Source organism: Sturnira hondurensis, unplaced genomic scaffold (assembly GCF_014824575.4).
Source record: "Sturnira hondurensis isolate 20B ecotype Veracruz unplaced genomic scaffold, ASM1482457v3 Scaffold0022215, whole genome shotgun sequence".
In the NCBI taxonomy this organism is placed as follows: domain Eukaryota; kingdom Metazoa; phylum Chordata; class Mammalia; order Chiroptera; family Phyllostomidae; genus Sturnira; species Sturnira hondurensis.
In genome coordinates this window covers 15,431,300-15,447,447 of record NW_028094846.1, presented here as the reverse complement: position 1 = coordinate 15,447,447, position 16,148 = coordinate 15,431,300, and the positions used below count along the sequence as shown (strand labels likewise).

The 16,148-nt window shown below is 46.1% G+C and overlaps 1 long non-coding RNA gene across 3 annotated transcripts in view; it reads right to left on the bottom strand.

The window, feature by feature from the left end:
- LOC118979082 (uncharacterized) overlaps positions 1–16,148 on the bottom strand; it is a 33,606-nt gene that overhangs the window by 16,610 nt on the left and 848 nt on the right. For all 3 annotated transcript variants that reach the window (XR_005064839.1, XR_005064838.1, XR_005064840.1), the window contains exon 2: positions 15,086–15,194. This is a non-coding gene — a long non-coding RNA (uncharacterized LOC118979082). The remainder of the gene's footprint in view (positions 1–15,085; positions 15,195–16,148) is intronic.

Below are 16,148 nucleotides of genomic sequence, written 5' to 3'. Positions count from 1 at the left end.
ATTTTGAAAATCCTTTTTTTACATTAAAACTGTTTTAAACAAATACACTTGCCCTGTATTGAGTATACACTGGGGTGGGCAAAAGCAGGTTTACAGTTGTGACTATGCAAAACCCATTTTATTCTTATCTTATTTTTCATTAATTGTTTCTTATTTTCCACCTGAACAACTGTAAACTTACTTCTGCCCACCCTGTAGGTCGGGAGCCGAAAATCCCAGATTTGCCAGTTGATGCTGCTGTTGCCTTTAGGGTCGCAGACTCCTGACGGTGTCTCCACCTGCTCTCCCTTCAGGGAGGTCAAGAGTGATGAAGATGAGGAGGGCCGCTCCAGCTCTGCCCCAGTGCTGGACAGGGAAGGAGGGCGTCCAGGTGGAAATGTGTCCAGCAAACAGAGGCAGAAATAAGATGCTGGCAATGCTGATGTTAGAGTTCTGGTGACATGGACAGAATTTGAGACCTAGAAAATCACCGATGGGGTGTGAGGGGGAGGCTGGTCAAACCAGACGGACTGAGAAGGGACAGAATCACAGTGGAGGATGAACTGATCTGTGGGCTTGGAGTCAAGGAGGCTGGAGCATGAGCAGAACAGCAAGTCAGACAAGAGCACTGGGCCGACGCACATGCAATGGCAACTAGATGCAGTAAGTGATCCCTGTGGGCCAGCTCCCTGACACGCACTAGGTCATTGTCACAACAACTCTATGCAGGAGGTACTTTACGAATGACAAAGGGGGGTCCAGAGAGGTTAGGTGACAAGCTCGTAGCAGTGTCTAGGCTGAAAGAAGGGTAGTTGGATTTCCAGAGTCTATCCCAGCAGGTTTTACTGACTTCCATACAGCCTAGGCTAGCCAGATACATACCACGAGACTACCCATTGTCCTCTGATGGTGGAATGACAGGTGACTTTTATTTAATGTGTTACTCTGTATTTCCCCATTCTCTATTTTACAATCAAAATGTTTCCAGGGTAACTAAGAAAAGAAGCTAAAACTTGCTTAATGAAGGAAAGAAGCTGAAATTTGACCAACGAACAAAACTTGGTTTTTCTTAGGAACAGAAGATGCTATGAGGTCAAAAGCTGGTTTGAGGGTCTGAGGGACAGCCAGGGTTAGTCCCAGCTCTGTTCACGTCAGGGTCTTGTGCCTGATCAGGATATGGTTTTTATTTGCAAGCATTTAGCTCTTCCCAGAACAACATCCTTCCAAGGATAAGAGGATGATTCCCAAGGCTGGACCTTTGGAAGTAGGGGAGGGATCATAGGGGACGGGGATGACGGTCTAGAGGACAGTGATGATGGTCTAGGGGACACTTCGCACCTTCGGGGCCCATCTGATCCAAGCATCAGTTTCTCCACTTCTTAGTGAGCACAATCTATCCATGCCTGTTGGAGCCCTGGCTGACTCGTTCAGTCACCTCCCAGCTCCACTTGGAAGTGCCTAGTGATGGGATTTTTCAGTTGCATTAAAACAAATACTTTTTTGGTCATTTCTTTGCCCTTTTGATTTAGAGAGACATGGCTAACGTTTCCTAGAAGTCAATGCAGCATGTGCAGCCTGTTGTAATGGAAAGTCCCCCAGACCTCAGTTAAAACCCCCTAGCTCTGCTGCTTATGTGACCCAAGGACAATTTAGTTAACTTCTTTGGGTCTCAGTTTCCTTATCTGTAAAACTCAAGATGCTGGTTAGAAGGATTGGACAGGCACAATAAATTGTTATTATTATTATTATTATTATTATTATTAGCAGAAGCAGTGACAACATTAGATGCTATAACACATAAGTTCCAGCAGACAACCCATTCTTGCCACTTCTGGGAAGTTAACAACCTGCTACAAAAATGATGTGACGATGGACTCTGACATACTATTGAAATGACATTCTGCGACTCCAGGGCCTGAGGAGCTTGTTGCTATCACAGAACTCCCTTTTGGGCATTCTTTTGAGTGTCACTTACACCAGTTTGGAAGTAATCTGCTTGCTCGCCCTTCCAGCAAAGGATGTCACAATCAGCTAATGGAAAGTGACAAGAAGGGATATAATGAATGAGAGGGAGCTAAAGTTTGGAATACAAAAAAAAAAGAGAGAGCCTTGTTCTTTTCGGGAATGCACAATGCTAAGCATACCATGTTAAATCGTGCGTGTCAAATAATGGACTAATTAAGCATCTTCAACCATTTTTTTTTCACATCTCATTTTTGTTGTCCTTTCTAAGACGTATTTTCAAATTAGCCCTTAGCTCTTTAAATAACTACCAAGGGGAAAGAAAAGAAAAAGGTAACCTTGACTGTCAGAGATGCACAAGATAAACATAAAAGAAAATACTCGAGGAATGGAGCTGGGAGCTTTGTGGGAAATGTCGGGAAGTTTTACAATCACACCAGCCATTCCTTGAATAATGGAATTTAATAACATATAATAAACTATGATCCAGGAGAACTCTGATTCAATCCCACTAATTGTTTGAACCAGTTAAATGAAGGCAAAGTTTATCATGCCAGCACGTTGCCAATGCCACCGAACTCTGCAGGGGACAGACGATTGTTCCCAGCTGCCTACCTCCTCTCACCCAGAAGGCACACGGTCCCTGTCTTCTAAACACGAGGCTGAATCCCCAGCCTTCAACGGCAATCCTCGTTCTAGGACTTTAAAGTCACAGAAATGTCATTTTTTGCAATCAACAAACTATTGTATTAAGTAGAGAACATGGGGGTAACTAGACACAAAGCCCCCAATTAGGTTATAAAGAATAATGACCAATATGCTTTCATGCTAATGCCAGAAAGTGCAAAAACCTATAATAGATCCAGTTGAACGCATGATCGTAAGCACTGTTTTTCTGCCTACATAGTTCTGCTATATTAAGGTAGGCTCCAAATAGGGAAACATGGGTTTGTTTTTCATTGTTATTGAAAAGGGTGCTTTTTTTCTTCCTTATTTGTATCATTTTACCAATGTCAAAAATGAAAAGGAGTCATTTTGAAAAAATGATTTTCTCTGTCATTACTCATTGATTATATCTAAGCATAAAAATGGGGAAAGGAATTGAAGCAATTATCTGGTCATCCAGGTCCCCCCCAGAAGATAAGAGGTTTCTAATAAAATGTATTGTTTTTGCCTGAATTAGCAAGAGACTAGCCTTCGTTTCGACTTTATTTTATTAATGTGGACCTGTGTATTGATGAAAAATATTTAAAGGGCTTTTTAGGTTTTTATGACAGCTAAGTGTATTTTTTGTACATAAACTTTAACGTTCCTCAGAAATACGCACTTTAAGAGTCTAGAGAACATTTTGCAAAGCAGCCACTTAAATGACTGAACCTAAAAAAGGTTAAGAGTAAGTATTCCCTTTCGTCTCCCAAAGGTCCACGAAATCCTGGTTACATTTGGGGACAGAAGGGGGAGTGAAATACCTTTGTAAGCTGAGAGCCTGAAAACAGGAAAATTAGTATCGTGCCATGCCTATGAGAGCTAATAAAGAGAACATGGTTAAAAGAGATTAAGGTTCAAATTAAGGTCAGAAAAGAGACTGATTGAGGAAAACTGTCGTGTTCCGTTGCACGGCGGTCTAAGTGAGACAGTTTCCCCCCGAATTGGTCTGAGGCTGAAAAATTACACTGTTGGGGTTAATAAAGAGGCTGGCCATTTGTTTGGACTGAGACTTCAATTAAAATGTTATTTGGGGCAGCCAGAGCTAATGTCTTGCTTAGAGGTAAACTGAACTGCCTTTTAAGAGGATGAAAAAAAAAAAGGAAAGAAAGAGGAAAAGAAAAAAGACCACCTAACCTGTCAAAGACCCCAAATAACTGGCAGAAAGAATTGTGTTTGCTGGACCCGTGCCCAACTCAGCAGTGAGCATTCTTAAGGGTTTTGTGACATCATCTCAGGAAGCTGAGGTTTACGGAATTTTTGATCGTGGCACTGGGTAAGGAATCCAGTGTTCAGCCGAGCCTCTTTCAGACAAAGAGAAAAAACCTGGTTGGAGAAACATGCCAAGGTTGTGTGCGTGCGTGTGTGTGTGTGTGTGTGTGTGTGTGTATTAATGCCACAAATGGGGTGGGACCAAGAATTCTGGGTCTTAGTCTCATGACTCTACCCCAGGAACAAAAATTGATGAATGCAGTTCATTGAATGGCTCAGTCCATATCCATTGGCCCGCAGCTCAAAACAAAAACCCACCAAAGTTTGCTCTCATTTCACTTCTTTGCAGTGAGTGGAAATCCCCTGTGAATAGGCTCCTCCTCCTTTACATTCACTCCTATATTCCACAAAGATTCATTAGCCATGTTTACTCTGGCCAACCTTGGTCAACAAAGCAGATGTTTCCCAGACTTTATGAGGCTTCATGTCAGTAAGTAAAAAGAAAAATGAAAATACATAAATTGGTAAGATGGAAGGAGGCAGTGGGGAGATAGGGATATATTCCATTTTTCTCCAACCTTTTTCTTAATGTGACTATTTGGAGGCCTCATTGTTATGCCCTGGGAGGGGAGAGCTGGTTAATGGCAGATAGAAAATATGTGATTTCTGCTGGGGAGTCCGGGATCTGGTGGTGCAGATAAAGAGAGTGATGCCCAGAGAGAGAGAGGGGGGTGGGACCACTAAAACAGATTGGATTAGAGCCAAAATGAACTTGCAGTTCAGACTTGGACTGGTGTTCTTGTCCAAAGAGCGGTACAAACCCAGCAATGAAGTCCTCTCCTGGTGCAGAACAAGAAAAGGCCCCAGGGCAGGGGGTGAGGCTCTGCCGGGGAGAAGCGTGGCCCAGGGACGGCACAAGGAAGGAGCCACTTCTATTGCCCGCCTCCTTCATGGTTTTTTTCCCCAGAGAGAGGGGAGGGGAAGGAGAACAAAAGGGAGAGAAACATCAATGTGTGGTTGTTTCTCACACGCCACCCCCTACTGAAACTCAGGCATGTGCCCGGGACTGGGAATTGAACTGGCAACCCTTTGGTTCCCTGTGCTCAATCCACGGAGCTATGCCAGCCAGGGCTGTTCATCTTTTTTTTTTTTAAACCAGCTCTCGAGAATGGACCCAATTTGTCTGGATCTCAATTCAAACTGATCTCAGTTCAAAGTCCAGTTCTCTCATTCAAACTATAGGAGAAAATGATGAAAACATGAATTCCCTTCTCCTCCTATTACACCAAAAAAAAAAAAAAAAGGTAAGCTAATGGGAGATGTTTACTCTTCAAAATATCCTTTAAGGAGAGAAGGCACAGACATAAGCTGCACAAAGGCACGGATTTCCCCCCTGGAAAATGGGGACGATGACCGCTTGAAAACAAAATGCCAATAATGAGATCACCGCCGTGGGAACGAGGGAGCCAGCAAGCCGAGAAGGAACACAACAACATCATGAGAACGACGTCTGTCCAAGTCGTGGCAAAATCTGCCAGGCCCAGATTGCCTTCATTAGTCATTTAGAAGCACAGAGATCCCGGAAAAAAAAAAAATCCTCCTCCTCGCTGAGAAAGAGTGGATCATCGGTATAAATAGAAACTGATTAGAACACCAATACTTCGAAGCATAAATATTTCATTCACCAGCCAGTTGCGGCTTTGCCCTTGGCAATTAAGAAGAAAGTATGCAATGCTACCCCACACAAGGTGCGACCATGGTGGACTTTGACAGGAAATTAAGTTTGCTGTGAATTCCTGGAGGGTGTGAAGTGAGCACACAGCCTACATTGTCCCAGGTGCCGTCGGGGAACTTGGGAGAAACAAGCATAACTATACAAGTCCGTAGCGCTCCTTACAACCCTTTGCTCGTTGGGGTTTATCTGACCCAGTGCGTTTTCTCATTCAGCCAGTGTTTGTCAGGTCCTTTTTTGATTCTGGCATTGTGCTGGGTTTTGGGAATTCTACACTGAACGAGACAACCACAGCCGCCCCCTCTTATTATCTCCAACTTCTCGCCAGTCTCCCCTGTCCCCTTACCTGGCTTAACTTCTTTTCAGAATGTTTATCATGACCTGACATGGCATCCTATCTTATTTGTTTCTTGTTCATTGCCTCAGTTACTAAAACGCAGGCACCGTGGGCAGGGACTCTGGCTGTACCATGGTGTGGTATCCCTGACCCCTAGGCCACATGGAGGGTTCAAAGAATATGTGTTCAATGAACAAGGCTTACATGCAAATGACTTACTCATCTCGATTCCAAGAAGCAGAATAAAGGAGAACTATAGGTGTCATGAGCAGGCATTGTGAGAGTTTCTAACCTACCATGTGAGGGAGGCCTTTCCTGAGCAAAAGACACTAAAGTCTCGATAAAGAGAAGGGTTTGTTGAGAAGGGGTTGGGAGACCTCTCAAGGACAGGTGCAGGTGTCTAAAGGTGCTTGTGGTGTTGAAATCACAGGGACAGGAAGGCCAGTGCCGTGGACACATGCGGGGAGAGGAGAGTTTCAAGAGATGAGGCCGGAGCTGTGGACAGGGGCCAGATTATGCAAAATCTCGTACGGCATGTTCGGGATGTTGGACTTTATCCTAGGAGCAACACAAGAGTTTTCAGCAGTAACAGGATCACAATTCCCAAATCATGAATCTGTCTAATCCACACAAAGCAAGCATTTTTATCTGAGCATGCTGACATCAACTGGGCATAAGAAATGGGTGGAATATTCCAGCCTGGACAGAAGAGGGACGCATGAAGACTTAGCCACATTGCTGAGCAATTAGCAGAGGTATCACATCGCAAGAGGCAATATGGGGAGCGTGGCCACAGCAAAAAGGCAGGAGTCTTGGTCCCCAAAGAAAACAAAGAGGATAGAATCTAGCCACAGACAGACAAAGTGCGCCCAAGGAAAAGTTAGAGGGACCTCAGAAAACACCGGTGAGCACACTGCCTGCCTCTTTCTTCCTTTGAGGCCATCACTACCATACTAGGCTCTTCCTTGTCTGTCATGACCAATTTTGCTGCCCCTTCCACCACCAGGCCTTCCCAGGTGCTTTGGACCCCAACAGGAAGAGACCACCTCAGGCTCCACAGAGGCGGTGTGTCCCCTCCAGGCCTGCACGAGCTGCCTGTCATTCCATCCTTGTGTGCTCTCATGGAGACTCCTGACAAACTGCTGGTCTGCCCATGTGGTGGGTGCCCGATAAACACAATGTTAGAGAGTGTTACCCCTTTCTAGAGAACACGTACCAGGCGCTTATTTTGCACCAGCCTCACTGTCGAGGCCTTTGTACGCATTCGCAGTTAAGCTTCACAACAATCCCATAAGGCAGGTGTTGCTATAATCTCCAATTTGCAGACAAGGAGACTAAGGCTCCAAGAGGTACGATGACTTACTGAAGATTTCTCTCACTATGCAACGGGGGAACATGAACTTGCTTCCATCCTGCTCCTAAGCCCAGAGTCTGATTCATTACTTGCTTAGGCTCACCTCTTCCCTCGATATTCTAAATTGCCAGAACGGTAAGCCTCAGACATGCTAAGTATTTTGTGTCGACGTAGGGTGCTCATCACTATCCTACCTAATGTCTTCCCAACCATCCTGTGAGTGCCCCAGATGGGTCTTATTTACTTTGGTATCACCAGTGCGGAGCGTGTCAGTGTCTGACACATAGTAGAGATGTAAATGAATGGATGAATAAGCCCAAGGCAATCGCATATAAACTCTAAAGGTGCCCTTTAAAAAAACACATTATACACAAATCCCAACAGATGAGTGATACACTGAAGGATCGTCTGCGTAACAAGATTCTACATCCCTGACCCTGTCCTTCACCTCCACCCACCACAATGGCCCTTTACAGAATGGTTGCTCTGGTGAATTCAAAACCTGGTCCATTTTCAAACTTAGAGATGCTGATGTCGTACAACCGCATGTGGGGGGGACACGAGGACCTTTGCATGACGGCGCATGACTCATGGGCCGGAGCACAGCCGGCCAGGCTGAGAGGACAGGCCGTGAAGGAGCAGGCAGCAAAGGGAATTACTCACTGCTCCCCACCCTCCCTCGGAAGCACGGAAAAGCCATACTTCATCTAAAAAGGTAGAACGATGAGAGAGAATGCTTTTTAAACTTGGAATACATCCCACAGAAATATTTAACACAAAAGTACAAAAGCTCAAATAGGCCAACGCGGCCCCAGTTCAGGAGTTGGAATCTTTCTGATGGGATTACTATGCTAGAAACAACATGTTTATTGGCTCATGAAAGACATGTCACCTAACAATTCCTACTGGGGGGTCCGAGGGCAATAACTCACCCATTGTGAAGTCAATGTTCAAATCAATATCCCTTGGGGAGAAAAATATTGCTCATTGATGGAGATTGATTTTTTCTTTTCGTTAAGAAATTCCCGAGGGGGTAAACAGTTTTTTTCCTAGTGAATGTAAGTAAACGTGCCAATGTCCAGGTTTCCTAGCCTGAGTGCGATGCTCAAAAATTATCAGTATAATTAGAAATGCCTCTCCGCCTAAATATTCCAGTTCCATTTTTTTAAAATCTTATTTTAACGTCTAAGCCACAGGACCACAATTCGTTGTACGTCCTTTGCTTTACTTCGCAGCAATCTCACAACTGAGATACTTTTCAATATGTCAAAACAATCAAAAAGCCGCATAAGAAGTAAAAGTACTAGGTCCAAAATGTACGTACCTACCAATTTAATAACAACGAATTTAAAATAATTTCTCACTGTCTCTCCCTTACTTTTCCCATTTTTACTTGGACCCCAAAACAATCATAACAACATTGAATCTAGTCACGTATCGATTGCCTTCAAAAAAGGAAGATGGTTTCATGGGCAAAAAGGAAAACAAAGGCTGAATTTCACTGGTTTTATATTTAACATGTTGCTTCGGGCCCGTGAATCTTTCAGACCTATTTATAAGGCTTCAGTAGATTATACTGTGTCGCTCACAGATTGTCTTTTTAGGCCAAATATGTGATGGAAAGAAAGCTGGCCTTCTACCTTTCTGAGACTCAAAAGTTGCATAAGAAGGGACAGATAGGTGATTTGGGAACAGAAGAAACGCCACTCAATTAGTATTTGTTGAAAAGGGTGTCACCGATCATTGGCGGGATTCCCTCTCATTGGCCACTCCCCCAGACAGCTGAAGAGGAACTGAGCACCCAGACTACCAGCTTCTACAAGGAGAGGAGAGGAACGTGTTGGCGATTACAGAGGCTGAGCCGGGGACCAACAGAAGTATAACTGGATGAACCATCTTCAAGGTGAAGAAATAACGCCACTGACACCCCAGTAGCAAAACCTGCGACTTCTGTTGGTCTTGCCCTGTGATGGAGGTGGGGGCATATCCAGCCACACTCTCATACCTAATTCCCTTTGGATCTAAAAGAACACATTTTTCAAGTGGCTTGAACAGATAAGAGGAAGAACAAAGTTCACTGATTGGCCTATGGTCATGATCTACAACTTGACCTTAGAAAAAAGCTCAACCCGCACTTAATATGCACTGATTTTTCTCTTCTACAAGTATAACTACAAGCATATAACTATAGTTATAATGTAACTATACTGTAATTATACCATATTATATTATACTATAGTATAGTATAACTACAAGCATACAGTAATACACTAAATCTTGTACAGAGGATTTAACTTTAATTAAAAAAAATTAAGACCTACCTAAATGGCCCTTCCTAAAAAATTGGCTTCCATACATTGTAAAAAGAACCCGATCGACTAGAAGTATCAGAATCAAATATTAAGAATCGTTTAATTTTTTTAGTTATTTAAAATTCAAAATCACATTCATGTTTTGGGAGAGCTATGTGGTTGCTTATCACTTAAAAAGTGTTTCCACTTTGATCTCGCATTGAAGAGAAGCTCACATTGAGAAGAAATAGGACTATCTATCTACGGACACTAGCAATAGACCACAAAGTAAGTGGAGCAAGACAGAGGAGAGAAAATATGGTCCTCCAGTGAGAACAAAGCAGGAACGCCCAGAACACAATTGGGATGTGATTCAAACTGACCTAGAACCAGAGGGGACCTTCAAGCTGTTCTATACATGAGAGAGAGGGAGAAGGGATTTTTCCAGAAGTTATTCAAAGGAGTTAACATAAGAAAAGGTTGCAGTGGCAGGCACAGGAATAACTTTACCCCTTTTATGGTGATCCATGAACGGGGTCTACAGCCAGCTAAGGAGACATTTCTATCAAACGGTTGGTTGGACCTAACCCTCCCAATAAAGCAGGGTTCTTGAAGGTGTCAGCAGGATTCGGTTGACTGGGCCATTAATGGTGCTGCGGTTAATTATTGACTGATTAGGGATTTACCTTATCTTGCCATCAGGGGCTGGCTCGAGACTTAACAGTAAGCCATTTAGAGCCAGGGTGAACCTGGCCACAGGCATTTTTCTTCTTCTCCTTTGGGTCACTTTAGCTTGTCCTTCTTCATAATTTACTTTCAGGTCAGAATGGCCAGTCCTTACAGAACTTGGGAGCCCTCAAAAGGACTGGCAATGAGAGGAGCCAAGTTCATGGTGAGAGTGTCCACTGCAGGCCTAGAGGGGTGTTTTCCCTTGCAGAACTTGGCTTATTGGTCCAGGTTTTCCCATGAAGTCTCAGTGGGGGGAAAGCGATGACTTTCTGTCTCTGGAAGTGCTGGTGAAGCTGATGGGTAAGCATTGGCCCCCCCACCCCACCAGGCGGCCCCTCTGCTGAAGGCCTCTTGGCAAAGCCAGGGAATCAGCACAGGCAGCTCAGGCCCAGCTGCCCCAGATAAGAGGTGGCCCGTGTTAATGTACAGGCTTCCTCTGCACCTCAGCAGGGCCTTCCTTTTCTAAACACTCTCCCTTTAATGTTGGCGAATGTTGTTTTTCCATTGACTCAACATCTCAGCCTCTGGTGGTAAGCCAGTGGGGAAAGTTGGAGCCGGCGAGGGAGGAGGACAGTAGGAGAAAGGGATGCCAAGGCAAAAGAGAGGCGCAGTCAGCCACATTTCCAAACAAGCTGGACACCTGCTTTGGAAAGACAGGGACCAAGCCTAAAGCTCTCGCTTCCTCTTGATTCTGATCAGCCTTTTGTTTCCTGAATGTCCGTGACCATAAACCCTGGGCCCCCTCCCCACCACGCTGGCCCCTTCACAAGGAGCAAAGTCCGCGTGAGAACCACCCCTGTGGGGGATCCGTAACTTTTATCCACGAAGGGAAGAAAGAATAAGAATTATTGGAGTGAGTTAAAGAGGGAAAAGAAATTCTAGGAAAGAGATGAAAGAGAAAGTGGTGGGAAAGCAAGAAAGAAGGAAATTGGGGAAACAGAAGAAAGGAGAGAGAAGACACAGAGGTATGGAAACAAAACGCAAGAATAGAATAAGAACGTAAAACAAGGAAGTGAGAAGAGGAAGAATGAAATCTGAAATCAGATTTTTTTCCCCCCAGAAGCTTCATCATTTCTCAAGCCACCGGACAGACCCCGGGTTAAGGACGGAAAGCTGTCCCCTCCCCGGCTTCTCTGGGCAATGCAAGGTCAAGGGGCATCTTCAAAACCAAATCTTGATTAGAGCCAGCTAAATGTTTTGACTTGAAGGAGACATGAAGGATTAGAAAGCAAAATAGAGCAGCATGGCAAGAAAGAAACAGGAAAAGAAAGAAAATTAAAAAAAAAAAAACATCTCGTGGGAGACACAAAGGGAATGATAGAAACCCCTACTGAATCAGCTAGCCATCTACTAACAAGCTGCAAAGATTTCCAGTGACAAGTTGTCACATTAGTTTAGTGAAACTGAAGCAGCACTTATCCCCTTTCCTGTGCTTAATCTCTCCCTGCGTGCCACAAAAACACGCTACCACGTTTAATAGGATTAGTTCCCTTCACTTTCTCCCCCACCCCTTTTATTTTTTACAATTCTATTTTCAGCAATACGGGGATCCTTGAATTCACGGACTTCCTGCAGTGCACAGCAAAACCGGGCATGCACGGTTTTTACCCTTTAAAGACTTTATTTGAATCTGAAAAAAAAAAAGGCCATTTGACTATTTTGTACCTTCCCCGCCCACCCCCCCACCCCCCCCCAAGTGAATTTCATAGTCCTCTTGGAAGTCTCAGTGCTTGGAGGGCAGGGGAAGGAGTGTTGGGATAGAAGGGTGAGGACCAAACCGGGGCTGGAAAAAAAACGCTGACAAAACCTGGAGTCTGCAGAGGTTCGTCTGGCTCTGACTGCAGGCACACCTGGGTTCCAGTTCCAACTGCCACTCACTAGCTTCGCAGCCTTGAGGCAGTGGTGACATCTTCCCCAACCGATGTCCATCGACTCATCCATATAGTGGGGGCTGATTCTTCTCAGGGCTGTTTTGAGAACCACACTTGTCCTTCACTTCTTGTCTTTAAAGGTTTAGGGGTTTTCTCCTCCTATTTTGTTCTGTTCCTGAAATCAGTACGGCTTACAATGCCTTGTGTAGTAAGGTCACTGCAGGCTCCTTTCCCCCAAAGGCCGCCTTTAAATGGATGGGGTCTTCTAATCTGGGGCATTATGGAATTAAGAAAATGGAAGTGGCAGGTAGAAAGCAGCTGGTGCAGAGAAAATGCTCAGGGGATGCTAGAAGCATGATGAAGGGGACCCAGGTTTTGCCGCCCTGAAGCTGCTTTTTAGGATATCGATTTTAAGCTGGTTATTAAGAAACGAAAGACTCAGAAAGAAGCTTTGACCCTCTTTTTTGACCCTTTTCCTGCACAAGACATTCAGACAGAAAAACCTGCTCCAGGAAGGAAATCTCAGGCTATTCCCTTAGCCTAATTTGAATCAAGCAGAGCAAATCCGAGGGCTTCTGGCCGGGGCACCCTCTGGATGCCACTGTCTCTGAGTCGTCTGCGCAGGCTTTGCCGGCCATGCGTGTTCGTCAGCTTTCTGCAACCTGCCCATTCTCACTTCTGAAACCCTTCCTCCTCCGTCAGAAGCGTCTTGTATGCCCCGTGTTGCCCCAGCCTTTGAAATGTTCATGCTTATATGAGTTCCCCATGCAGATGTATTAAAAATTGGATTTTCTCCTGTTAGTTTGACTATCAGCCCAGTTACAAGAACTTAGGAAGGGGGAGATAAAGCTTTTTTTTTTTTTTTTTTTGCCCTCACACTTATACTTCGCCATTCTCACTACAAGACCACTTTGGAATATTGAGAGTGGGAGGAGGTGTTGGCACTCCTGTCCCTCATCCAGATTCTTCTAGACTAGTGTTCTGAACTGAGGTTTCAGAAACCTGGCTGAATCAAACACAGATAATAACCATCCACCCGGGGTGGTTGGCTAAGAACCAGAATCGTCCCGTCCACTCTCCTCTTCCAACAGGGTCACCCATTGCCATGTTAAGCAGTGTCTTGTAAATAGTAACTATCTGTTGAATAGAATTATTCCATCTTCTTTGAAACACTTTGCATCATGGACACCCTCCTGCCCTTTCCCCGCTCCTCCCAGGCACCACCACCTGAAGAAGGGGAAGAGATAAAAGGGTGAACTTGTCTTATCTGGGAGGCAAAAAGGTCCCAGGGGGACCTCAGGAGTGAAGGAGCAACTCTGGCCTAGGGTGGGGATGGAGGGGACATGGAGGAAGCCTGCACTGGTGGCCTGTGTTGGGGGGTGGGCAGTGGACACACTGCACAGGGAGGCTATGCAGGGACATGCAGGGCCCCACCGTTGGAAAAGGGAGCAGTGGGGAGAGCCCAGAGGGCGCAGTGAGGCCTGCCTGGCCAGGCAGGCCACCCTCTCCCCAGCCCCCCTAGAGAGAACCCCATGTCCTGCCTGCCAGGCAGTGGCCATGAGGTGGGGTCCCAGGCCTTCCTGCCAACCTGGGATCAACAAGTTTGGCAATGTCTTCAAAGTCTGGGAGAGGCTGTAAGGGCAGGAGGGAGGCAATGCCCAGCCCTACTACCCACCCCCCCACCCCAGTCTGAGCGCGGGCTAAATTTAGCCTCCCTCTTGTGGGCCTTGCCTCCCGCCACACCGTTGCCCCTCCAACCACAACGCCACATCTAGCACCCCCGGCCCAGGAGCACTGGCATTCCTTGCTCACCCGCACTTTCCTGCACCCCCTGACCCAGCCCCCAGGGACATGCTCCCCCCAATCGAACTGCCTCCCACCTCCTCACTTTCTCCTACCTCTGCTCCCTTGCTGCCCCAGCTATCCGGCTACCCTCCCACCCCATTCACCTTCTGCTACCCCCCCACCCCCCCTTCATCTGTGCTCTGCTTTTGCATCCTCATCTCGTAGCCCCCCACACGCTCCCATCCCACTCAGTCCTCCTACCCCTGCACCTACAAGCTCCCCTCCCTGTCCTCCGCCCCCCATACTCTGTCCCCCACCCAGCACTCTTCTCCTCTCAGCCTCTGCCAACCACCCCTGCCACCCCCACACAAATGGAGGCAAAAGACCTCCCTTCCCCTTGAAGGTGGTTGGGAGTAAGAAACCAGAAGTTGATTCCTGTCTCCCTACAGCTTGACTGCTGATGAGTGCTTCTCTCTAGTTGTCTTGAGGCCCTTTGTTTTGTCCCCTAGAGTCACAGATATTCCCTGCCCCCTTCCCCAGCTAACCCCAAGCTTACCGGAGAGCAGCCAGAGAGCAGATACCTTCCACACCTGCCTAAATATATCCCCAAACCCTCAGTGGACCGGTGGATGATTGGGCTTTCCCCCATTCAGGGAGAGTGAGTCCCTTCATTAGGGACTAGGCCCATGGACACCCCAAACTGGCAATTTCTTCTTTATCCCTCTCCACCAATACGCCAGGATTACTTATCACAAGCCTTTGGGTACCAGCAAAACACCTTGCTTGGGATGTTTAATTAGCCGCTCACAGCCCTCTCCAGTTCTGAAACTGTCAGCTGCCTTGATCTGTTCACTGCTGGTTCAGCCCATTCCATTCCTCTGGCTTTCTTCCCTCACACCACAGCGGTCACAGCCAGGGATGGCGCCTTCCCACCTATCTTTCTCCTCCTCACAGCTGTCTCTGCCTGGGCTCTCTCCTAATTACCTCGGGGTGTGCTTGTAGTCATCGGTTTGAACATACTTTTATGAAGGGTTGCCTTTTACTGTATGTAGATTAGGGGGAGCTGTTCATCCAGACATGTAAAAACTTAATGATAAATGATATGGGTTTTTTTTTTTTTACTTTTACCTAGGAATGTTGACCTTCTTTTCCTTCTTGATGTTCCCTCCTTGAATAGAATGTTTTGTCCTGTGGTTTCATTGGTCTGATGCGCAGCTTCTAATGAAAAGGCTTCCATCTATACAGCAGAGGGGAAAGGACCAAAAAAGAAAGAAAGACAGCAAGATTCAGATTGATAAATGCCTCCTGCCTACCACTGGGCCCGACGGACAGTTCTTTGGCCAAGGACACAAAGCCTGGCTTCTAAACGCACACCAATTCTAATTTATATTTTGTGGCCTAGGAGGTGGGAGGGTGAGCATACAAAGGGCCCGAAGAAGCAACGAGGCACGAGCGAAAATGTGCACCCTTCTACATATGCAATGACAGCTCAGTTAGCCTCCCCAAAATATGGGGGAGGGATCCCCCCAAGGGTGTGGGCCACACGTAGGTAGACAAAATAGGTTCCATTTTGTACTGAGCACCAATCATGTGCTGAACAACCTTCCTTGTGTCAAAGTCAGCAGCTCAATGAGTTGGATATGACTCCCACTTCACAGATGAAACGTCGGGAGGCTCGGATAGATTAAATAACGCACCTCAGGTCACGGAGTCAGCATTCGGCTGAGCAGTAACTGGAAAACCACCATGACCCCCCCCCCCGCCCCCAATTCCCGGTCCTTCCACTGATGGCCTAACTGGGGTGGGCCCAGAAAGCTTTATTTTGTAAAAGCTCCCTTGGCGATTCGTGAGGATCAGCCAGGTCATGGGGGTCCTGCTTCACATCAAACCGTCCTGCTCTCCCTGTCACCAGTCTGCGGCCGAGCAGCCTTCTCCACGTCGGCGAAAACATTTAAAACATATTTAAATGGCAATTTCGAAAAACTACGCAGCATATGGATTTTCCTTTTGATCTCAAAATGATGACAAACAGACACTTAAATACTTCATAAAAGAAATATTACCAGAAAAATTATAGAAATCTGGCTTTCAACTTTGTCTTGCTCTAATTTAAACAAAATGCAACTTTTCGGTCACGCCCCCCCCGCCCCCCACCCCGCACAGAAACTGGGAGCTCCTTTTTCTGCTCCTT